This window comes from Sinocyclocheilus anshuiensis, unplaced genomic scaffold (assembly GCF_001515605.1).
Source record: "Sinocyclocheilus anshuiensis isolate Anshui unplaced genomic scaffold, SAMN03320099.WGS_v1.1 scaffold63, whole genome shotgun sequence".
Lineage (NCBI taxonomy): Eukaryota > Metazoa > Chordata > Actinopteri > Cypriniformes > Cyprinidae > Sinocyclocheilus > Sinocyclocheilus anshuiensis.
Genome location: NW_015552625.1, coordinates 4,893,101 through 4,918,376, shown reverse-complemented (window position 1 = coordinate 4,918,376; position 25,276 = coordinate 4,893,101). Strand labels below are relative to the sequence as shown.

At 38.4% G+C, this 25,276-nt stretch overlaps 1 pseudogene; it reads right to left on the bottom strand.

The window, feature by feature from the left end:
* Nucleotides 1-1,946: 1,946 nt before the first annotated feature.
* The window catches only part of LOC107666371 (serologically defined colon cancer antigen 8 homolog), a 35,803-nt pseudogene continuing 12,473 nt past the window's right edge, over nt 1,947-25,276 (bottom strand).

Sequence of the window (25,276 nt, the reverse complement as noted above, 5' to 3'; positions counted from 1 at the left end):
TTAAACTTTCATGTTTGAAGTTAAAGAGCAAGCTGAGGTCTGAGTACAGTGTGTAACAGAGACTGACCTGGGCTTGCAGGTTGTGCATGTTGTGAGCGAGCTGCTGGCGCTCCTGCATGAGCTGCTTCTGTCGGCTGAGGAGCTGCAGCACTTGCTGGGAACTGGCCTGGCAGTGCTGGCACACACACACAGATGAAAGGCACAGCAGACAGCTGAAAGAAGTTTCCATCTGAGTTATCACTGTACCAGACTGAGGTTTGACTGAGTTTCATAAATGCTCTCTTGGCCTTCGTTTTTCAGCAGCATGTTCTGAATTTTGGGATGTTTGTCAAAAGACTTCAGAAAATCTGTCAAAATTTTGTGTGTTAAGAGCTAATTTTCACAAAGTGAACATTTAACAGATTATCATTATCTTAAAGGGACCGTGCACCCAAAAATTTATGCATGAGTTGAAAACGGGCCTCCTGCTTCTCCTGTTGAAAATTGCCATTTTCAAGCCTTTCTTTTCTCTGTCTGGTGTGACAGTAGATGTGTTTCTGCATGTCACGATAATCGTCATTCACCTCTGATTCCTTAAATCCCGTCTTATTTGGGAGTGTGAGCAGAATAGTTTGTCTGCCTGCGCTAGACAGCTTGTTCCTGTCCTCAGGCCTCAGTCAAGCGCTGTTGTTCTTTTGTCTCCCTCGCCCTCATCCTCTTTCTTTCTTTTAATTTCTCTGCTGGCCTTCCTGGTGTGAGCTGGACAGGGCTGATCACAGGGCTGTGGTGGGCATCCTGTGCCATGCTGTGTAGGGAGCTGGCGCCACTGCTGTCGCCCACCTCCAGAGTCTGGCAGCACTTTGACACTGGCCCTAACCTCCTCCACACACTACTTAGCTCCAAATGTTCTTCTGTATTAGTACACTCATCCAAACCTTTATCTACCATTTCTGCTGTTCTTCAGGTCTTTCAGAAAGCACCATTCATCTGCTGTTGTTTACCAAAACGGGAAATAAATAAGAAATAGAAGAATAAGAGAAACTTCAGAAGTGAGAGCTGCAAGAACTTGCCCATCATTTGGTGCCATCTGCTTTTTTGACACATGGTTTATTTTTCTTCTCGAAATACATGAGTTTTATTGTTTGAGACTGATTCAATATTAGTAAAAACCAATCATTAATATGCAGAAATAAAAAAACTATTTATTTTTGATCGAATAAATTTTATCAAAAACATTACCAATCAATTTAGTATGAGTGTTGTTAAACTCGCTGTAATGGTATTGTATGAGTTTAATAATACTGGAGTATTTTTCAAGTAGTCAGCAATTAAACATATTGTCAGGATTAAACAAGAACTAATGGAATGATTATGAACTTTTCATAATTCAGCTGAATCAAATTATAAGCCTGACATAATGTCACTTATCTATTCCAATGTTTCCTCTTTATGCTGAGAGTGTCAGTATTTTGAATGAGTAGAATCAGCTCTGTGGCCTCAGTAAAGTCTGGCAGGCAGTATAATGTCAGGCATCCTGAAGCAGTTAAAGCAGGTTGTGTAATCCGCTCACCTCACACACAAGCCATCTGCAGCACCTTTGCACCTCTGGAGACAGACATGCTACATTAACCTATTATACAATCACACCGCCCTTAATCAGCAAATGTCAAATAGCTCTCAATCTCCCCCATATTTATCTGCTCTACAGCCACTCAGGGAAAATCTAAAATCCGTCCAATGTGCATGACCCGTGTACTTATTCAGGGCCGTGTTAGTTTGTGTTTGACTCCCACAAACTGTCCCAAAGAAGGGGGAAAAAAGGAGAGAAAACTCCCGTAGACATCTCTGAAGCTGGACTCACAACGGGAGTCTGATTAAATTAGAAGGCTGTCCAGCAGCTAAGGCTGCAAATCCAATAACCTCCCTCCATTTACTGGCACGCAACTTAATTAGGTTTTTAATACAGCTTAGTGCATGGAGCTGGGCTGAGCTGGCCCGGCCTGGACACTGCTGCCTCTGCCCGCTACTGAGAGAGCTGGAGAAGGGTTTTAAGGGAGAGTAGAGCTTCCCCACTGACCCTGGTGAAAGGACACCATCTGCTGGCTCCCAGGCTAACTGTAGCCAGCGCAACACACAGACGCGGCTAACCCGACAGTTGATGAGAGAAATGAGGACTCAGGTAACGGTACTGGTCATTTACATGTTTAGAAAACACAAAAAATGCCAATTAGAGAATACTGGGCTTTACTTTTTTAAAGCAATTATTGGTAACACTTTAGTATAGGGACCAATTCTCACTATTAACTAGTTGCTTATTAGCATGCCTGTTATTAACATATTGGCTGTTTATTAGTACCAATCCTACCCAATACCACCCAATACCTAAACTTAACAAGTACCTTACAAACTATTAATAAGCAGCAAATTAGGAGTTTATTGAGTTAATGGTTGTAGTTAATGGTTTGTTAATAGCGAGAATTGGACTTTAAAATAAAGTGTGACCCAATTATTAGACATTAAACTGATTCACTGGGGTCCTGCAATTAAATACCAGTCCTGCAATTAAAACAAATGTGAATGTGCTTTTCAAATCGTTCTAAAAATTCCAAAATATCATGAGGTTCTCAAACTGAGGACCATTGGTGGTCCATGATGGATTTCAAGTGGTCTGTCAGCTAATTGGTTAAATAATAAAAAAAAAAAAGACTTAAGTAGAAATATTATAATTGAAAAAACAAAAAAACAAAAAAAAAAAACATTATCATTGAAAAGTTTGAGGTTGGTAAGATTCATGTTTTTGAAAAACAAAAGTTTCTTATGCTCACCAAGGCTGCATTTATTTGATCAACAATAACCAGTAAAAACAGTAATATTTTGAAATAATAATTAAAAAAAATTATATTTGAATATATTTTAAAATGTACATTTCTGTGATGTCAGCTGAATTTTCAGCATCAATACTCCAATCTTCAGTGTCATGTGATCCTTCAGAAATCATTCTAATATGCCGATTTACCGCTCAAAAACATAAAAAAAGCTTTTTGTAACTTCAATGACTTCAATACGTCCTTGCTGAATAAAATGAGGGCACTTTTAACTGGGTTACCATTATTTTACTATGAAGTGCGTTTGTGTCTGTCTCACTTCAGCAACATAAATCACAGTTATGTGTAAGTGTCACTGGCTATAAGGAGCTATCTAGTTCATTCCAATGAAATATCAAAGACCAAAACAACAGTCTAGTTATGGATTGGCATCTCAAGACAGGATTGGTTAAAGAACCACATTGAATTAGACCCTCAAATGAAATATAGGAGGTAATGAGGCAATTCCTGCTTTACTCCACTCCTCAAACACAAAGACTTTAGCTCTTTACTTTGCTTTAACTTAGCTCTACATGTGAATCTAAATTAATTGCTGGATATTTGTGAGTAAAAAAAATATTATAATAAAAATACATATTTTTATGGATTAAAAACGTTTTTTTTTTTTTGTGAATTATCTGCAGGTAATGCGCTACTCTGTGAGTTAGTATAATAAACAGTGCGAGTGCGCGAGTGACCTGCAGTGCTGCCACCTGTACAGCGAGTCTTGATGCTGATGGACTGAAGTTCCTCCGCTCATGTGGCCTGCTGTGGCCTCAGGGTATGTGATTTTCATGAGCGATGTTCAGTGCTTAGCATCTGTTTAGCATTGGCCAAATGAATTGGCAAGAAGCAGAGAATACTCTCAGCTCTTGCGAATACACAAAACAAATACCCCCCCCCAAAAAAAATAAAAATAAACAGGTGACATACAGACTGAAAAATGTGGTGTAGCAAACAAAATAAAAAATTTATAAATTTACATTAAATGAACGTAACAAATCATTTTAGTGATAAATGATTTAAATTTAAACATTGATCTCGCATTAAACATTGATCTTTTTTTTATAATATTCTAATGAGAACAGGGCTCACCATAACAGCAACAATAGCAGTTACTTAGTACAGCATATCAGAACAAATGAGGCAGGTTTAGTTCCTTCAATGCACAAACAAACCAATAGAAAAAGATCTCAACAAATGGAACGACAAATCACTAAATCCGGTGAATTTACGGGGCTCCCATCAGCAGCATGCTGCGGATGGATAGTGGCGGGAACGGGTACGCGAGGCTTGGAGGAAGGATAAGCGGTATAGTATATATGCAATCTGTCTTGGCTTGCCTAGTTAAAACAGGCCTGCCAGTGGCTCCTCACTCCTCTGCCAGGACCAGACACAGCTCGACTGACCACAGGCCTTAACCTGTTAGACTAGCCAATCTCTATTGTTGCACATGATCTCTGCTTCATCTATCTGTGATTTTTACTTAGAGGACTGAGTTTAGACCACATGTAGATATGGCTTCGTCCGTACAAACATCACACAATGTTATTGACATCAGTAAAAAGTTTTGATCTACTAGGCTACATGCTACAACTACAATCTGCTGTTAAGTGATGCACACATTTACATTAGGCTATATAACATATGCGATGTCAAGTCTCTATAAAGTTTGTTACCACCATCAGCTTTTACTGCACATAGAGCCTGTGAAAGGAGCTAAGTGAGCACTATTTGATGTTATAAATGAGGTCTTAGCACTGGATAGGGAGCGCTTGGATGCACCATGTAGCGTTTTACAGTTTGCATGCCTTGGGATGTGCCTAGAACCCGCGTAAGCAGGAGCAGTAGAGCCACCACACCACAAGGCTCTGTCAGCAGGCCACGGAGCTGTTGCCCCCGGCAGTGTGGGCCAGCTGGCCCACGAAGGGTAGAGAAAAGAGGGAAATTAGGGTGGAGAGGCTCCCCGCTGCCCCCTAGCTGCATAATGAAGAGTGGGAGTGTGCGTGATGTTACAGCATGACTTTTAATGTTAAGAACCACCTGGCATCAGTTTCAGTTTTTGACTGAGCATTGACTTACTGATGATAATCAACAAATCTATAATCCCTGAGCCCAGAAAGTTATGTATGCTTCTGAAAATGCAAAAACACTCTAAGAAAGCGCCGTAAAAAGGCATTGTATATTTAATTTTTTTGTATTCATTTTTCAGTCGTTTTACCTGTATTTTGAAATATGCTTAGTGCATAGTGCATAATGTATAGTGGTGTGTTTTAGGGTTGGAGAATGTCTGTAAACTTAACAGAAACTGTGTTTCTACTATTTTTTTCTTCTTACAGTGAATCACACTAGGATTAGTTTGACGTTATTACTGTACACTATCAATCAAAAGTTAAATATTTTTATTATTATTATTTTTAAATAATACTGTTATCCAGCATTCATTGATCAGAAATCCACAGTAAAGACATTTATAATGTTACAAAAAAATTCCATTTCAAATAAATGCTGTTCCTTTTAACTTTTAATCACAGATTCCTGAACAAAATAATCAGCAAAATATTAAGCAGCACACCTGTATTCAATATTGCTTATAATAAGAACTGTTTCTTGAGCATCAAATCTGCATATTGAAAATGATTTCTGAAAGATCATGTAACATTAAAGTCTGGAGTAAAAATGAGATTTGCCATCACAGGAACAAATTAAATGTATATATTTTACATAATATATTTTAATATATATTAAAATAGAAACCAGTTCTTTTACATTGCAATAATATTTCACAACATTACTGTTTTTATTGTATTTTAATCAATTAAATGAACATAAGAGACCTCTTCAAAAACATTAAAAAAAATGTTACGGACCTAAAATTTTCAATGGTAGTGTATGATGAGGATGATTAGCAAGATAAAAGAGAGATTAAATAATATCCTGATATACTTAATGCATTTAATCCCAATCACCAATTTCTGACACTTATCAAATCACAACGGTTAACTAGACTTATATATTATCTGAAGCAGGGCTGGACTGGGACAAAAAATCGGCCCTGGCATTTTTTGGTCCAGGCGGCTCACCACCACTTCGATATATATATATATATATATAGATATAGATATATATATATCGATATATCGAAGTGGTGGTGGGCGTGTATATATATACACACTATAGCAGTCAAACGTTTTTGAACAGTAAGATTTTTAATGTTTTTTAAAGGTTTTACTGTCAGCCATACATCCAGGTTGGCCTAGACCCAAAAACATACCACCTTAAATGCCTTCATGTGCTTGAACCCCGGTCATTGCTGCTTGCAGCTATATTTATTATTATTATTATGTTGAAAACAGCTGAGTAGAATGTTTTCAGGTTTCTTTGATGAATATAAAGTCCAGAAGAACAACATATATCTGAAATAGAAATTGTTTGTAACATTATAAATGTCTTTATCGTCACTTTTGATCAATTTAAGATAAATGCTGATCTTTTGATCTTTCTATTGGATCTTTCTTACTGCTCAAAAAATTTTGACTGGTAGTGTATGTAGTGTCTTCTTCTCCTCCTGCCTTGCTCTTTGGCCCGCATCACTCACCGCAGAGCAAGCCTGTTCTTGATAAATCTGCTGTGAAAACGTGGGAAATGCCGACGAGGAAGAAGTTGGGGTGATGCGATCTTTATATTGGCGGAGCAAAATACTTCATCGCGCCATGTATAGCGCATTGTGATTGGATGTTTTACTCTGTCAATACAGGAGACAAACCAATGGGCCACTGGCTGCTCACTGTCCCTGCGTGATGGTCCTCGGCAAAAAAAAAACAACAACATTCTGTCGGCCCCTTAAGTGCGTCGGCCCACCGGGAAAATGCCGGTATGCCCGATTACCAATCCAGCCCTGATCTGAAGTAAATGTAAGTGGTGATTTAACATCGTAATTCTAGCAAACGTACATTTTTTTGTTCAATTTTTTTTAAACACTTCTGTGAGATTTCTCTTCAGCTGCTTTGACATCTTTCTCTCTTCTGACTGCTGTAATCCATCTCTCTCAAATGGGAAAGCAAAAATAATGTTTGCTATAGTCTCCCGTGTACCTTCAACTTGACCCTGCTAAATTTCCGAACACAGAAATGTGAACAGGGTCCATAGCTCAGCTCTCCTCAACAAGCAACACCATTTGAGACATCATTTGTGTCTGTAGCATCGAGGTTTGCATCACATGTTGGAAGTTTAATATTTAGGTTAGAGGTTTTGAAAAAAAAAAAAAAAAAACCCCAGTTACATTTTAGAATATACAGCGCAACAACATCAAATATAAACAACTTAAGCTAATCTAGTCCACATAAAGTATAGCAATCATTAGCCTATTGTCTGCCTGCAAAGTTCAGATTTAATAGTTGTAATAAGTCATGCCACTTGAAGCACAATTATTATAAGCAAGACTCTCGTTTGATTTGAAGAAGAGAAGTCCAAATAACTCTGACCTCTTTTCAAAAGCTTTTGTTCCAAGCAGACTGGTAGAAAAAACACTAAAAGGTACATCTGACCCAGAAAAGACAGCGACCAGCATGCGGATGCTAAAGAAACAGACAAGCATCATCCACATTACGCATGCCATCTCCTTCACTCCTTGCCAACTTCATTTGCAAGTGAAAAGTTTACTAAGCTTTCTTGCTTTCGGGAAAAGTGGCATAGCTTTTTCTCTCACACACACACTAAATGCACGTTTGTGTGTGTAAGTGAAGGATGGGGTGTGTAGCGGGGGAGAGTGGCAGGGAACCAGATGAAGCAGCCCTCGCCCGAGGCCCAGCCGTCTCCCCGGCAGCAGCGCGGCTGTTCTCGGCCCCGGCGCAGGCGGACATTTGTTCCATTGCACCATCTCCTCCAGCCTTTTCAGCAGCGCTCCAGCTACCGCTACACATGGCTCTCCATCCACGCTCCCCTCCGCGCACATCCACACGCCGCTACCATCTTTCTTTATGCCGCCATATGGCTGACAGAAGCCTGTAGATTTAGGCACACATCTGCGTATACGCTACAACACTCCTTTAAGGAACAGGAGCGTGTTTGCGTCTGTGTGTGTTGGTGAGAGGGAGTGATAATTGGTAAAGACGCTCATTGGCAGATGTGTGTTTGTGGGGTTGAGCGGAGAGGAGAGAACGTTTGAGGAGCTTGTGTGAGCGGGGATCCGGGGGAAGGTGAAATTTTGGACAAATAATCAGATATCAAGTTGGGTTTTGTTTCTAGACAGCCTAAAATGATTCTCTATCAGGGTAGTCTACCATCTTTCTTTATGCCGCCATATGGCTGACAGAAGCCTGTAGATTTAGGCACACATCTGCGTATACGCTACAACACTCCTTTAAGGAACAGGAGCGTGTTTGCGTCTGTGTGTGTTGGTGAGAGGGAGTGATAATTGGTAAAGACGCTCATTGGCAGATGTGTGTTTGTGGGGTTGAGCGGAGAGGAGAGAACGTTTGAGGAGCTTGTGTGAGCGGGGATCCGGAGCAGGTGAAATTTTGGACAAATAATCAGATATCAAGTTGGGTTTTGTTTCTAGACAGCCTAAAATGATTCTCTATCAGGGTAGTTGACAAACATTTTTATTCAACATTGAGACTTTATTTAAATGTACAAGTGGATATTTTAGATGCCTTCAATTAACTTTAATTATCTTCACTCGTTCCTATACGTGGTTCTGCAGTGACATACATTTTAAAAAGCACCAAAGCATGTCTCTTAAGTAATACAAGGGCATAAAAGCAGCATGCATAATAATTATAAAAGAATTAGCAAAATGCTAATTGGAGTATAGCATGCCACACAGCAGGACATGTAATTTTCCTAAAAAGCATTTCATGTTAAATACCTGTTAATGCTTTCTGAAATTCATTTTGACAGGTTATGCATTATATTATGCTTTTTCCATTCAGTCTTCCCACAATGAAATTCACAACGAATTTCTATGACTTTTCCAAAAGCTTTCCAGTAATTTGTGAACAAAGGATAAAGATTTAAAAAAACTGTTTTGATTGACTAATTCAGTAATGAATCGTTCGGACTGATTTGTGAACCGGTCTGATAGATTCATTGAAAATAATCAAAATATTGGTATCAAACATACTGGACATCATTATGCCTGTTTTACTCGATAAGAGCAATTCTGGCTTATGTTTTTTGTCTCAGCATAACTACAAAAATGTGTATCCGTTATAGAAATGTTCATTATTTCCAAGCTCAGAAATCAATAAAAAAAAAATCCTGCTATTTATAAGTTTTCCCATGTACAGGGGAAAGCTGCATATTTTTAACATTTTTGTCACCCCCAAATGCATCAGCTTTCAAAGGACAGACAGTTACAAAGTAATTAGAAATTACAATACTAATACATGTTGCAGTCTATATGAATAATAATAACAACATTAATACTATATTTAATACCTAAGACATACCAGAGTCTGGTTCAAATATCTTATTAGGTGCATTCAATAATTTGAACTTATAAAATAAAGTTTTAAGATAAAAGTATATTGAATATGTCTGGCGCTAACAGTACAAAAATTCTATCCTCATTTCAATTAAAATGTAATTCATTTCTATATTAGAAATGACAAGGACAGCATTCCTACATTATTTACAAAATCTCTAATTACGTGAATCATTAACACAATGTACATATTTTTGTTACTTGACCTTAAAGAGAGTATTTGCCCTTTTAACTGTACATTAATGAGACAATATGAAATCAGTCAGGAATAAAAAAAAAACAAACAAAAAATTGATTACTACATCCCAAAGTGGCTTTTACCATGCTAATGTCAATCACCTTACAGTAAAACGATGCCCAGAATGCATTTACAAAATAAAAATAGGATTGATATGCATATGTATTATTGATGTTCTCTATAAAGCCGAGGCTATTACGCACAATCTTTGGCCAAGACACCAAGCCTTTCATATATCACTGGCCCTAATCTCTAGGCAAAAAATATGCGAATACCACGTGGAAAATAAATAAATAACTTGCAGGAATGAAACATTGTGTGCCGAAAACCCCTGTGTTGCTTGGCGTTGGCTCGAATGGTAAAAATAAATCAAGCTGATTTTCCAAATGTTTCATTCGTGCCACGCTGTTGCAGCTCTTCGCAGCACAGATTGCGCGCCCGATCAAGAATATCTGAGGTGGGGCCCCGGCTATTTGCATGTACGCCGGAGCCATTTGCACCAACTTATTAACACGTACACCTTAACCCACGGGCGGTGGGGTGAAGTGCCCTACAGAACAGAGACACCCGGGGCACTGAAGATGCGGGAGGGACCAGACCTCTCAGTCTCTTACTCAGAGCCGAGGGCTGAAGTTTGGCTCCGGCACCTTCTGTCTTACATACCAACAGCAGTAGAAATGTGTGTTTCAGCGTCGCAATAAACAAAGCATGTAGACAGCGAGAGAGAGGAACGGTGCGATGCGGTAAACTCTCACAAATTGATTTTTCTCTATTTTGGCCAGCACACGAAATCATGCACATTCTAACTTTCATTTGTATTGAATTCTTCTATAAAGATTAGCTAGAACATATTAAATCCATTATGAATAGTTCATAAAAAGCACAACGAAAAAGATTATCGCGAAAATCCTCTCTAGCGTGTACATAATTCAAATAAAAATGTCTCTTCTATGGTAAACGCAACTATAAATATTTCACACGCATAGATTCTCTCTTATCGCTCCATCTCACCTCTGAGCTCGGTCTGTGAGCTCTTGTGAGAAATGTTGCGTAATTGCAAAGGTGACGAACCATTTTAACAGCTCCAGTTATGTGAGGAAAGCTCACTTACATGCCCACACTGCACAACTATCTAAAAACAACATCCTTTTCATTACGGGGCAGCAGTGGAAACGTAACTTTTCTTTGTATCTGCTTCTCTCTGGTTCGAGGAGGTGGATATTCGCTAATATGTAAAGTTGTGGAGGAAACAGAAGGATGTTGTGCACCCAACAGAAGCTCGGTTCAAGCTGGAGGTACTGTGGATACACCCACACTCACTCACTCGCCCACATGCTGGATCGGGCGGTGTGCCAGACGCCCCTCAACCCTACACTCAGTGGCCACATGTGCCCCTGCCTGAAACACACACACACACACACACACACACACACACACACACACACACACACACACGGTCTGAAGTGGCACGAGCGCAATGCTCACATGTATCGGATATAAAAAACCCACTATCTGATTCCAAATAATATTATAGACATATTGAGAGGTTAATCAATCTAATCAATGGCTTCTTGAATTAAGAAGCATTTTAGTCTGACAAAAGTATTTCCTGAAGAACAACATACACTACTGTTCAAAAGTTTGAGGTCAGTAAGGTTTTTTTGTTGAAACAAAGTAATACTTTTATTCAAGGAGGATGCAATAAATTGATCAAATGTGACCGTAAAAACATTAAAAATATTACAAAATATCAAATGTTTATCAATCCTGAAAATAACTGAATATTAAGATTATTATAATGAGATAATAATAAGAGATGTTTCTTGAGCAGCAAATCAGTATATAGAAGCTAGCGTTCTGCAAGTGAACGTCGCTTTATTGTGCCATACCAAAGAGGTCCATAATCACTTTTACGGACTTTTAAATTAAATGTTCCCTCCTGGTGGAATGACCTGCCCAACTCAATCCGAGCAGCTGAGTCCTTAGCCATCTTCAAGAATCGGCTAAAAACACATCTCTTCCATCTTTATTTGAACCTCTAACTCTAGCACTCTCTTTTCTAATTCTATTCTTTATAAAAAAATTAAAAAAAACATGTCCCTTTTAGACTTCTATAGCTTTTCTAATCTTTTTGTATTCTATCTATTTGTTTTCTTTTTATTTATTATACAATAAACAAAAGCCTCTAACACTAGCTTGCTATATTCTTTTTCTATTCTATCGGTTTTCTTTTTATTTACATTTAGTAATTTTGCAGACGCTTTTATCCAAAGTGACTTACAATTGGGGAATACATAAAGCGATTCTTCTTAAAGAGGCAAACAGACACAGGAAGTGCTTTGTAATACCAAGTTTTAGGCATTGTTCAAATAAGTACAAGCTAGAAAGGGAAGGAATACATAAAGAGAAAGACAACGGTTTTTTATTTTTTTTATTTAGCATTCCGGATAGGGGTGGGAAGATCATTCCACCAGCCAGGAATGGTGAACGAGAATGTTCTGGAAAGTGATTTTGAGCCTCTCTGTTATATAATAATAAATTTAAAAAAAACTTACTACGTGTACGGTGTTAAGCTAACTGAGACTTGTTATAGCACTTGCATATCATTGCTCTTTTGTTGATTTTGATTGCTTCTATTGTCCTCATTTTTAAATCGCTTTGGATAAAAGCGTCAGCTAAATGACTAAATCAATAATATTAGAATGATTTCTGAAGGATCATGTGATGTGACACTGAAGACTGGAGTAAGGATGCAGAAAATTCTGCTTTGTCATCACAGTAATAAATTACATTTTAAAATATACCCAAATAAAAAAAGTTATATTAAATTGTTAATGTCTTTTTGATCAAATGAATGTTGATCAAATTATGCCTTTGTGGGCATAAAAGACTTTAAAAAACATTACAAATAATATATATATAAATCTTACAAACCCTACAAAGAGTTTTGTTACAAACCTTACAAAGAGCTTTGTTAATTATTTGTACACTTGTTCATTGACCTTGATCTAGTTTGACATTCTTTTTCATGACTGAATCTTTTCAAGATTAATTAAGGAAGCAAAACCCTGATATTTTTTTCATGAAATCTCATATTTACAAACCTAAACAAACGTATTACATTTCACCACATGTGAAATTACCAATCCAAATTGGATTTGTGTGCAGGGTGAACAAAGCCTGAATTCTACAATGCATTTTAAAACACTCCTAAATCAATTCTTAACTGAAACTCTGTGAATCATAAGTGAAATTGACTCACTGTCGCCCCAAAGATTCACACCCCAAATTGTTGTTGGTTTTAGCTTTAGTCAATCATTATGCAAATGTGATGTTGTGGTGTGATACACTAAACAAGCTCCTATAGGGAGTGTACATGTGATGCAGGACTTGAGGTCAGTGCTGCAGGTGTACGTACCTCTGCTTCATGCGCTGGTGCATCCTCCCATGTTGCACACACTGCTCTTCCATCTCTTCACAACGACCTCGCAGTTTCTCAGCGCTCTCCTGCAGGTGCTCTTTCTCCAGAGACAACTGCTCCATCTCCGCTCTATACACACACATACATGCTTAAGTTTTATAATCCACCTTTCGATAGTGTTAAATAAAGACACTTTAACTATAATAATGACTCTAATAACTCTTGATTGGTCTGATAATAAATCATTTAGACCTACCAAAGCAGCCTACATAGCATAAACAAAACAGCATATTTTACTAAAACAGATACACAGTATGTAAGTACCGGCAGTTATGAGCTGATCTAATATTTTTTAATATGATAAATTTATTATTTCCTCACATATGTAAATGCAGCATGTGTGAAGGCCTACCAGGAAGCAGCATAAACCATTTTTTGTCTTTGTATGTTTCAGGGTATATACAGGAATCATGGAGTTAAATTTAATACCTTTTTCACTGTTATGTACATTTATCATAAACACAGCTCAAATGCTTCCTACAAGTGTGGCCCAAAACATTTAGCACAGTTTTATTACAGGTAGAATGCAAAATGTTTCAGTACAAGCATTTCAACCAAATGTAATTTATGCAATATTTCAAACCTTTAACTAGACCTGTCACTATAACAACTTTTTGTCGTGCGATATATTGCCCCAGAAATAATTGCGATAAGCGATATTATTGTCATTTTAAAGACCATTTTATGCCACTGAATATATAATCATAATGTATAAAATAATAAAATAATACAGCATAATAATGCAAGAAGGCCTGCACACTTCCAAACGTCAAATCTTGCGGGATTCCATAAATAAAATACACATAACCCCACTATTCGACAAATATACATAATGAAAAGATGATACAAAATTTAATACCTTGGAAAATGGCATTTAAGACTTTTTAATATTTTTTAAGGGCTTTAATTTTCTCTAAATTGATTTATCAACTTTTAATACTTTTTAAGACCCCGCGGACACCCTGTGTTTGTATTTCCACTTTTGTCTCTCAACAGAGAGTAGAGAGAAGGAGGGTTGGGATCACTGGATGGGTCACAGCCGGATCTGAACTTGCATTAACCACTATGCCATGGCTCCAGCGACAGTTATTTAGGCAGAGACGAATGTGTGGCTCTTTCTTTAACAAGACTACACTCTCATTGCACCAGGAACACCTGAGCACTCTGCCATGAGGTAAAGCCCTGCCAAGTCAACTCAACTCCATTAGCACTGTAAACACCCTGCTCTCCGAAAGTTAAAGAGCCTACACGGAAGGCATCAGCTCCAAAAAGCGGATCTTTGATTTAATGTGTAAACTTGTTTAATGTGCTCATATAAGTCAACAGACATCGTAATAGGTTGTGTTTGATCAAACTGTTAAAGATACAAGTAATTCAATACACCACCACAACTCGCTTGTATGTGCTGCATCAGACACGAGAGCAACATTCATCCGAGTCTTATGCAGAATGAACCTTGTCACCAGCGTGCTGCGTGCTCATCTGCCTATAGGTTTAAAACACAACACTGAACAGAAGGCCACACTGTCACCGGATATAAAACAACAGGACAGGGAGACCAGTAGAAGGAAATAAATCCTGTAATAAATAATATAATAAAGTGTGTGATATACACAGTCCATACACCATTCCTTTTCATGGATGTTCACATAACTCTGTTTTAAATATCTGTTCCAAGGGAGTTATTTTTACCAAAAACAAAAAAAATGTGTTCATTGAAAAAAAAATAAAAAAATCAAGATTTAAAAAATAATTACAATTTAAATTGAATAATGTAAAATTTAAAGTTTATCTAAAAATAAATTTTCATCACTCTAAACCTAAATAAAATAATTAAATACGGCCCAAAAATTGTTTTATTAGAAATGGTTTATTAAAAAAAGTTTGACTTTCACAAACCTGCCTGCATTAAAAATGTAAACGCTACTAGATAGCAATAATACTAGAATGTCAGTAGTTAACAATTAACATGCACCTGAACTTATTTATTATTTTTTAACATCAACATTTTAGGTTATATTTACTATAAATGTATAAGGGAAAAAAGTGCATATTTTTGGTCACTATTTCTTTTTCTACATTTTAAAATCTTACTGTCTTTATAAATAATTAAGATAATAAAATAAATTTACCTCGCATCAATATTTCATGATAATTTATTTATTTATTAATTTTTTGGCAAGTAGCCCTGTAATAAATGCAATGTATAGTTACAAAATATTATCGCGAAATAAACCCTGACAGGAGGCAATGTGAACATTATACCTTATGTCGACTACCCATTATTGTTTATTTTAAGCTTTTATGTTGATTTCATTCACCTTGTTTGCAGAAGTTATGCAAATACAGCTTTCTTCACCTTTTGTGCTTCACTTAAATAGTACTGTGGCATGACATATATTTTTAAAGATGCAAATATTCCATTCCAGCCAATATAAGGTCATAAAAACTGCATGTGTGATAGTTCTAAAAGTAAGAGAAATTAAAAAGTAAAGCATGTCAGACTGCCTGGCACTGTCAAAAGATCCATGTGCGTGATTTTATCTGTTCACAGCAATACTAAAAACGCAGAAAATACAGTACGGTCACTAATACGTGGAGATGATTCACCGCATCCATCTTCCTCAGAGGTCTTCTTGAGTTCAGCATGCGGGCGGAAGGGGGAGGGCGAGCAGCAGTGGCCTGTACCTTCCCAAGCTGGGCTGACTGACCATGGCAGATTGCAAGCTGCGATGTGAGTAATGCGCTTTACACTGTTTTAACAGCTGACTACCCCAGAGGCCTGAGGTGAGAGGCACATGTGATGGGCAGAGAGCAAAGCCTGCGCGGAGGACAGGCTGGCGTGTGCCAGGGTACAGTGACAGCTCCCTTACTGGGGCACAGACTAGAGCAGTATGGCACGGAAAGGATGCCACGCTCTGGATAACACACCGCGAGTGGCTCCGTGCTGAATGTCGGACTCCGCGAAGATACAGAATTCACAAAGCATCAACAAGATCAAACAGTTGAGAAGACGATGTCAAGCAATCTGCATTTCAAACATGGAAACTCGATTTCCACTGATCTCACTGCAAGGAATAGCACAGTTACAGTGAGCACTATGTTTAGTTCAGCTGTAGATATGCTAGACGTCAGAGTCATGAGCAAATAAGCTCTGATATTTGAAACAGCACATACTGGTCTCAAGACAGCCAGGGTTCCCACATCTTTTGACCAAAGAATTTCCACTTATTTGTGCTTACTACTTCATTCGTTAGTGAACTTTGTCAGTCATGATTCACAAATAGCAATTTATAGTCGATTAAATATTTCACAGCTGAGCAAAACAAAAACAAGCAAGACTAACAATTTTAAACCTTGCAAATTTGCCATTTCCAGGTTTTCCATAACCATACAAACCTTGATCACAAGTGTAAATGTAGGTCTAATACCTGGCATGAACTTGATTGGGTTCAGTTTTTTAATTGTGTTTGAGTTTGTAATGAATGAAAAAATGAATACGGTATACATGATCTGAAAGTGCTTTGTACCTTCTGCTCTGGGCCAGTTCCTCTAGCTTAGCCCCGAGCGTCTGACACTCCTCCTTCAGTTTCCCGATCAGGCTGTTCTGAGCACTCAGAAGAGCATCTGTTTCTCTGACTGTGAACAGATAAAGCTTTGACTCATTAATACTGCAAACACACAGATGTGCTAAAATATAGAAGACAGGTAGAGCAACACAAAGCAACAAACAAACAATGTTCTTCCTGGGCCCAAAAGTTTGGGGTCATGTGTCAGAATCTGTAATTGAGATTTGAGATGATTCAAAGACGTGATCTTGTGTTTTAATAGAGGAACATCTGACCATGTGTACAAAGAGTCATATGACCACTGTCACACATTTTCTTATTTTATTATTGACTTAAAATATAATAGTGCAGAACCAGACATTTGTTATTGATTTTACATCATAACGTTTCTTTGTTTGAAGTTGTTAAAAAAAACAGTTTATTTCCAGATTTAAATGGGATTTTAAATTCTAGATTTTCAGGGATTTGGTCAGGGATCCCACTTTATATTTTGTTTATATAGGCTATACATTGAGCTATTCTGTAAAAAGAAAGAGCAAAGGAGAAGCAGACAGAATGCAGGAATGTAGTGGCAATGTGTATTGTAGTATTAATTAAATGTAGTTTTCATGAAGTTCAAAAAGTTCAGAAGCTGTTGAAAAGTTCACTAAAAGAATCCTACTGCATCGCTGCGCTTTGAAACTAGCTGGGCATGTGCCGGCCACAGAGAAAACACCACACACAAACCAGGATAAAAGAAACAAACTGGACTCTAAACAAACGGGGCAGAGTTAAAAAAAAAAAAGTGGTATCATCTAGAGGCGATTCTGTCTTAACTACTAAAATCAATCCGTTTAGAGTTAGAGAGACAGGAAAAAAATAATTAGCTATCGAGAGTGGCCATTATATGCTTAGAAAGGGAAGTGGTCTGCGGTATTAAAGGACTAATTCCATAAGCCCAGAGAGCTTCCTGCTGAGCCTCTGATGCCATTTCTCTTTAGACAACGTGTGCCGTGCAGCCGCGCCAGAAAGAAGCCCTTTGTTTTCTCTGCGCTTTGTTCTGGCAATCAGCATGCCTCAAGTTTCCGGAAACACAGGTAAATAAACTAAACTCGCCCATCCAGATGGTGCAACAGATGTGAGAGCAGCACTCTGAAATCAGCAGACAGTGGGCAGCTCTGCCCGCCTCCCCCCCATTTTTAAACGCTAACTAATACGTAGCGCCGAAGCTCTGGAGCGCCAAGCATCTGCTCCCTTCGGCCAGCCAAAGGTTACAGGTGTTCCTGATGCCGTCCCGCACAGTGTGGCTCACGCCCGGAGCTTGTGGGGGTGAGGCAGGCGGAAGGGCGGGTGAGGCGGTTGTTCTGGCAAGGGGCAGCGCACCGGCGAACACCCACCACTCCTCTCGTGCTGCGCCTCCATTTGCTGGAGTGTCTGTGTCAGCTCACATTCGCGCCGCTGTGCCTGGAAGGTCAGACCGGCCATGTCCTCTCCACAGCAGCGCTCTACCGCCTCCTTCTCCTGCCTGCAGAGTGAGAGAGAGGAAAAAATGAGAGCGATACACATGTAGATCAGTGATATACATGAAGATCTGGCAAGATTCGACAGTAAAGTGTGCGATTTCTGTGCCACTAGCATCACCGTTCGGAACTGCAAAATGAATGTGTTCAAACAGGTTTCCTGATCACTCCCTCTGTCATTGGTCAGGCAATCAGACAGCCCTGCCCCAAATTTATGGTACTGGTTGAGCCAGTGCTGCTGTACCGGGCTGGATCAGGTTGCTCATACAAACAGAACAATGCTTTGATTTTAAAGGGTTAGTTCAAAATTTTGTCATTAATTACTCATCCTTATGTCGTTACAAACCCGTAAGACCTTCATTCATCATCGGAACACAAATTAAAGGGGTGATTCATTGCAATTTCACTTTTTTAACGTTAGTTAGTGTGTAATGTTGCTGTTTGAGCATAAACAATATCTGCAAAGTTACGAAGCTGAAAGTTCATTGCGTTAGTTATTGTGTAATGTTGCTGTTTGAGCATAAACAATATCTGCAAAGTTACGAAGCTGAAAGTTCATTGCAAACGGCGATATAGTCTTTTAAAATTCTGGCAGTTTAATGGCAACAAAAACGGTTGGTAGGGACTACAACAAGTTACTTCCCGGGTTCGTGACATCACAAACCCAGATAAACCCCGCCCCTGGGAAAAGGCAGCAAAGGGGGTGAGGCCTGCGCTGCTTTAGAGAAGAGGAAGAGAAAACTAGTGGTGCACGTAAAAATCTATTCATATATGAATCGCGATTCTGTCTTCTAACGATTCTAATGGATTCCGTTTCAAAATCAATATTCTAAAGCAGCGGTTCTTAATACTGTTCCACACGTCCCCCTGCTCTGCACACGCTCTGAATCTCTCTCTCTTTCTCTCTCTCTCTCTCATTCAGCTCAGCTCCAGCAATGAACGGTTACAATTATACACTTACTTTTATGAAGATAAGCTGAGCCTCACTGGTATTTTATCTGTCCAATAATGATGAACGTGTTTGTGTTAATATACACAGAGTCTCTCTTCTCTGATCTTTCCAAATGTGGAGCTGCTGTCTGCTAGTAATTAGGTAAGGCTGTTAAGTGACATTCCCCAAAAAAAATCTTATATGGTTGGATTTTTTTCTCCAGAGCTCCATTTGGCAACACATTTAAAGAATATTCCTCATTTTAAGCCATCAACATGTGTCTGAATGTAGAGGTCTGCGCGGGACTGTTTTTTTAGTCCCGCTCCCGCAAGGGTCTATTCCGCACCCACCCGCTCACGCTATATATTCACACTTTGTTCACCCGCTGTCCGCTTAGAATAATTTTCTTCCCGCTAAATTTAGATCTCGTTTCCAGAATCTCACATTTAAATTTCCGCTACTGAAAGAAAGAGAGATAGGCTGACAAATAAAAGTGTAGTCTGCACAAAATTGTATGCTATTTTATTCGTCTTGTCAAGAGTCTTGAATTGATTGACTTTTACTTGAATTTATATGAATTATCTTAAGACACAAAATGTGTTTAATATTTTATGCAACAGTAGGAAAAAAAGTTTTAGAGAAAATAAAAATGTTGTACAAAAAATTGTATTTCTTATTTTTATTCGTCTTGTCAGTATACAATTCGTTTAACATTGACAACACAATAGGGAAAAAGTGTTGCAGAGAGAAAAAAAATAAAAATGTAGGTTGTACAAAAATAGCCTATTAGCTATTTGTATTCGTATTTTTATACGACATCTTTCATTTAAAATTATAGGCTAAGCAAAATATAAACAAAACCGAGTTGAACGTCCTTCAAGGACAGTGCATCCACACTTTGCTCCATCCTTATTCTACTGTCACTCATCGACAACCTGCCTGTTTTGTCTGAGGGCCGTATATTTACCACAGGTACAGCCTGCTCTGAGCATCGGTATGCACATGCTGCGCACAGACCACGCAAATAAAATGCGTGACATTTTAAGCATGCGTGCAGCGCGTGCATAACAGTCCTGAGCGCAAGCTGTACCGGTGGTCAATAAGAATAAAGCGCAGATATGCTGTTCTAAATGGACGTCGGGAACGGGATATTGTTAGACCGCCCGCTCCCGTTCAAATTACACCAGAGTTACCAACCGCTACCGCGTTTTATTCGGGAATTTAATCCCGCGGCGCAAAAAATCTGGTCGGGTCCCGCGGTTCCAATGCAGACCTCTATCTGAATGTTTTTATGAGAAGTAGCATATCACATAGAGTATATGGGGAATGTATCATGCTGCTAGTGTCAAAAATAACTTCATCATTTGACACAAATATGTAAGGGAACAAAAAGCTATTCCATTGCCATGGTAGCAAAAAAAAAATGTTTTTTTTAAATGAAAAATTATGTACGTTTGTACAGTCGGTAAGAAACATTTAAAGCTGATAAATTCACTCAGTTCGCCCGGTATTGGCAGGTATGACAACAAGGTTATTTTGAATCTAACGTATAGAATATACATTATACATCAACACATCGCTTGTCGCTCTAACATATTCACATCCCATGTATCACTTCATTTATGGCACCCTCCTTTATTTTACTGTTGATTTCACTCACCTGTGCTACGCAATTCCTGGAATGCTCTGGCAGTATTGTAAACCATTCTACAGATATGCAAATAAAGCTTTGTTAACTCTCAGACATAAAGAGAAAGTGAAAGAGAAATATGCAACATACTACACAATGATTTCTGAGATGCAACATCGATCAGCAGATCTACGTTAAAGCACCTCAAAGGTGGAAACAAAGGCACATATTCTTTTGTGCCAGGTTGAAGAGCATCACGTTAATGATCAGCACAAATAAAATAACTAGTCTACACTACAAAAGAGCAGACATAATGCAGGCCAAAGAAAGCAAGACAAGAAGAAGAAAAAAAAAACACCCACAAAACTCAAGTCAAAGTGTGTTAATTAACAGTGAAGCCTGAAAACTTTTCTCGCACACTGGGTTTGGAATGTAGCTGGAGAAGTGACCGTCTCTGCAGGCCTGCTGTCGTCTGGAGTGTGAAGGCACTCCGCCTGCGAGAGCTGTGTGAGAGAGAGCGAGCAGGGGGAGAGCGCTCGGCCCCCGCTGTGCTTGAACAGCGGCCTAAAACACCATCCACACCAGCGCTCAGCAGGGGCTCACAAAGGCCTCACAGCCAGCCATTTGTTACTGTGGCTTTCCAGGGGGCCCAGCCACTCACTGGGGTGCGGGGGGGTGGATGGAGTGGGGTGGGGGGTGGGGATGGGTCGGGTGTTTGTCGACCAATTAGCATGAGAGAGACCGCCAGAAAGTTACCGAGAGCACTTTAGGGAAAAAGTTGGCTAAGCGAGAGGCCTTCGAGCAAGATACTGTGGACACCAACAAATCAAAACTTTGTGTATCTAAAGGAAAAGAATATTTAATGTAGTACAGCTAGCAGAAAAACAGAGGTGTTAGCATGCATTGATTGCCAAGTATACAAATAATATAATTTGATGTTTTCGTAGACTGATTTTTATATACTCAGGTTTTATCAATTAAATGAATGCTCAATATAGAATATCAATAACATGTCATACGTACTGTACTGTAGATTTACTAGAAATCACGTGTGTATCTAGCAAACTATCAAACAGTGCTATTGCTAAATGTATTCATTTAGGAGCCAGTGGCAGTGATGAAGTTATAGTTTACCAAAAGTTTGCTGACTGAATTTAATGTGACAAGATAAATATAACCACAAAATCACAAACAATGTGAACAGTGCAGTAAAATTTATGAACCAATGACTCTTGTGAGCTGGTTTCTTCAATGAATCACTCAAGAAGACTCATGAGTCATGAATGAGTTTTCGTTTTGAATCAGTTTGTTGAAACATTCACTGAATCAGTCAAGCCTGGACCACTTAGTGAGCCACAAGTCATTCCTGTCAATCATGTACGACTCATAAAGCAAGAACCATTATGAGTACTTGAAGGGATATTTCAAACCAAAATGAAAATTCTGTCATCATTTAGTCACTTTCATGTTGCTCCAAACATGTATGACTTTTGTACCTCTCAAGATATTTGGAAGAATGTTGGTAACCAAGCAGAAGAAAAAACAAACAACAACACTGAGACATTTTTCAAAATATCTTCTTCTGTGTTCCACTGAAGAAAGAAAATCATACAGGCTAGGAAAGACATAAGGGTTATTAAACTATGACAGTCTAATTTTTTGAAGAATTATCCCTTTAAGGTTTGAAAATTATGAAACTTAAAGAAAAAAAAAAGAGTCGGTAAGATTTTAATGTTGAAAATTATGATTAATGTTTTTTAATGTTTTTGAAAGAAGTCTCTTGTGCTCACCAAGGTTACATTTATTTGATCAAAAATACAGTGACAACAGTAATATTGTGAAATATTATTACAATTTAAAACAACTCGTGTATATTTTAAATATAGTTATACTTAAAAATGTAATTTATTTATGGAAAAGCTGAATTTTTAGCAGCCAGTCTTCAGTGACATGAAATCATTTTAATATACTAACTTAATGCATCTTTGTTAAATAAATTTAAACAAGTGTTGATACCTAAAAATATCTCACTGACCCCAAACTTTTGATCGGTAGCGTACATATATATATATGACATATTTTATGTATAAATAACAAGTTTATGTATAAATAACACTTCTTGATGCATTTTGAACTCATTTCATTTGTGTTAATTAAAATCTGCAATGTTTGCACTGGCATGAACGGTTGTGAAGCCAGGCCAGACAGCTCTGACTCACCTCGCACCCTCTCCAGCCACTCCATCTGGGACAAAATGCACAAACTGGACAGAAATGAAACGCAAAGATGAGAAGGAGGAAGAGAGGAAGACACAGCGCTATCCCTGGGTGAAACAGCCTGTGATAGCGCTGTTGAGGCTCGTGCTCTAAGCGCATGACGCATTTCCACAGCTCGGGTTGACCTGCAGCGGCTTGTGCCAGACCCCCCACTCGTGTTACCTCACACAGGAGGCCCAACTAAACCGCGCTGCCTTCATCATCCCTCCATCAGACACCAAATATGCTCTCCAAAAGCCCAACGTGCCCATGCTTAGAAATCAAACCCGCCACAAAAAGCACATGGCCGGCGCGGAGCATAACAAACAGCGCTTTTAACCCAACAGGGTCTCGGGCTGCCGGGTCTTAGGGTTGTGCCCATCTCTTCCGCTCCCGTTTCATGGCAGGTTTTTGTGGGAGGATGCCCGCTTTGTGATGGACTCCTTATGCCATCTGGAGAGTGGAATAGATGGGGAGAGAGAAAAGAGGGGAGACGTATAGAGAAAGCCATGATGATATGAGCCTTTAAACTGTATGTTTTAATATAAATTTACTGATAATGCTTTTTTTTTTTGGACCTAACAAATGGACTACGCAAAAACAATTAATGCATTCTGGCTAAACAGAGCAAAGACACTTGATTAAACCTACTCCAAAACTGAGAAGAAATTCACATACAGCTGAGCCAGTGAGCAAAGCACACTAAAATACACCTCCAGAAACATGTGGGCACCATTAATCAGAAATCAGCACTCTGGCCCCAGCTACTGCTAATATGGAACCTATTGGAATAATAATAGATGGAAGTCTATTATTGAAATTGCACTTGTGGTGACCAAGAAAAAAGTGTCATGGAGACTTCGAAAAAGAGGAGGAGAAGGAGAACAACCCAGCTTCCAGAAACAGTAAGTAGGGCACTTTCTCTGGGCAGAGTTGGCCCAAGTGAAAACAGTTGCACCCGACAGATTTGCTCCCACTTTGCCTGGGGACTGGCAACATTCTGTCCTGCACCATCATGACACAGAGCTGGGCCACGGCACTGGAGACGTTCTCAAGACACACCGACATATAGTTTTAGTAGGACTGGGAGTTTAACGTTGAACAATGAAATCTTATCTTGAGATCTTGAACATGATGAAGCTTTGAAATTGAAGCTGGTATAAATATTTGCTCTCATAACAGGTTGATTTGCAAATGATGATTATTCACTGAAAGATAAGATGAAGAATGCATCACATACACTACCATTTAAAAGTCTGTGGTCTGTAAGATTTTTATGTTTTTGAAAGAAGTCTCTTATATAACTCTTAATATAGTTAAGTTTAATATATTTTAAAATGTAATTTATTCCTGTGATGGCAAAGCTGAATGTTCAGCAGCAATTACTCCAGTCTTCAGCGTCACATGATCCTTCAGAAACCATTCTAATATGCTGATTTAGTGCTCTTCTTCTTATTAATGGTGAAAATAGCTGAGTTGCTTAATAATTTTATTGGAATGGTGTAATGTCTTTTTCCAGGATTCTTAGAAATAGAAAGTAAAAAACAGCATTTGTTTTAAATAGAAATCTTGTGTAACATTATAAATGTATTTACTATCACCTTTGAACAATCAGCAATGACCTGCTGAACAAAAGAGTTACTTAAAAATAAATATATAAATAAAATAAAATAAAAACAATGGACACTTTTCAACACTGGAGTATATAAATTGAATAACTTAAATCAGAAAAATATGAATGATTCATGGTACACAATTCATATGAACTGGACTGTTATGATAAAAAATTAATGTTCCTGAGTTATGCATTAATTTCTTTATATTAGGTATTAATATAGTAATGATAATTGATACTTAAATTCTGGAATCACATTGAATTTTCATCACAGAAATTATTTATTACACATCAAATAGCTGTAAGAGTGACATGCCATAGCTGCCTAACATTTCCATAAAATATGAAGATTTCATTAATTTAGCAATGTCAGTATTACAGTCATTTTAACCGTCAATGCTCATCATTAAAAGAAAAGTATGTGCCATGTTTGGAGATATTTTCCCCTCTGTGCAAATTGCATGCAATGTTTCAAACATATGCATTCTGTTGGCAAACAGAACGAGAGTGTGTGTTCTCTTGTGTACACTACATTGTCCTCTTAGGGGCTTGTAAATAAATGACACATATGTAATTGCCTTGAACTTTGTTACACTGTTAAATAATGGAGCAAACTGCTGGCAATGAGTTGAGGGCTTGCTTGGTTGAGGGGCATAGCCTCTGGCATTGCATCTGGTCTTATAGGCCAGTGGAGAAACATAATGCATGGACAAGAAGGGGGGGGGGGG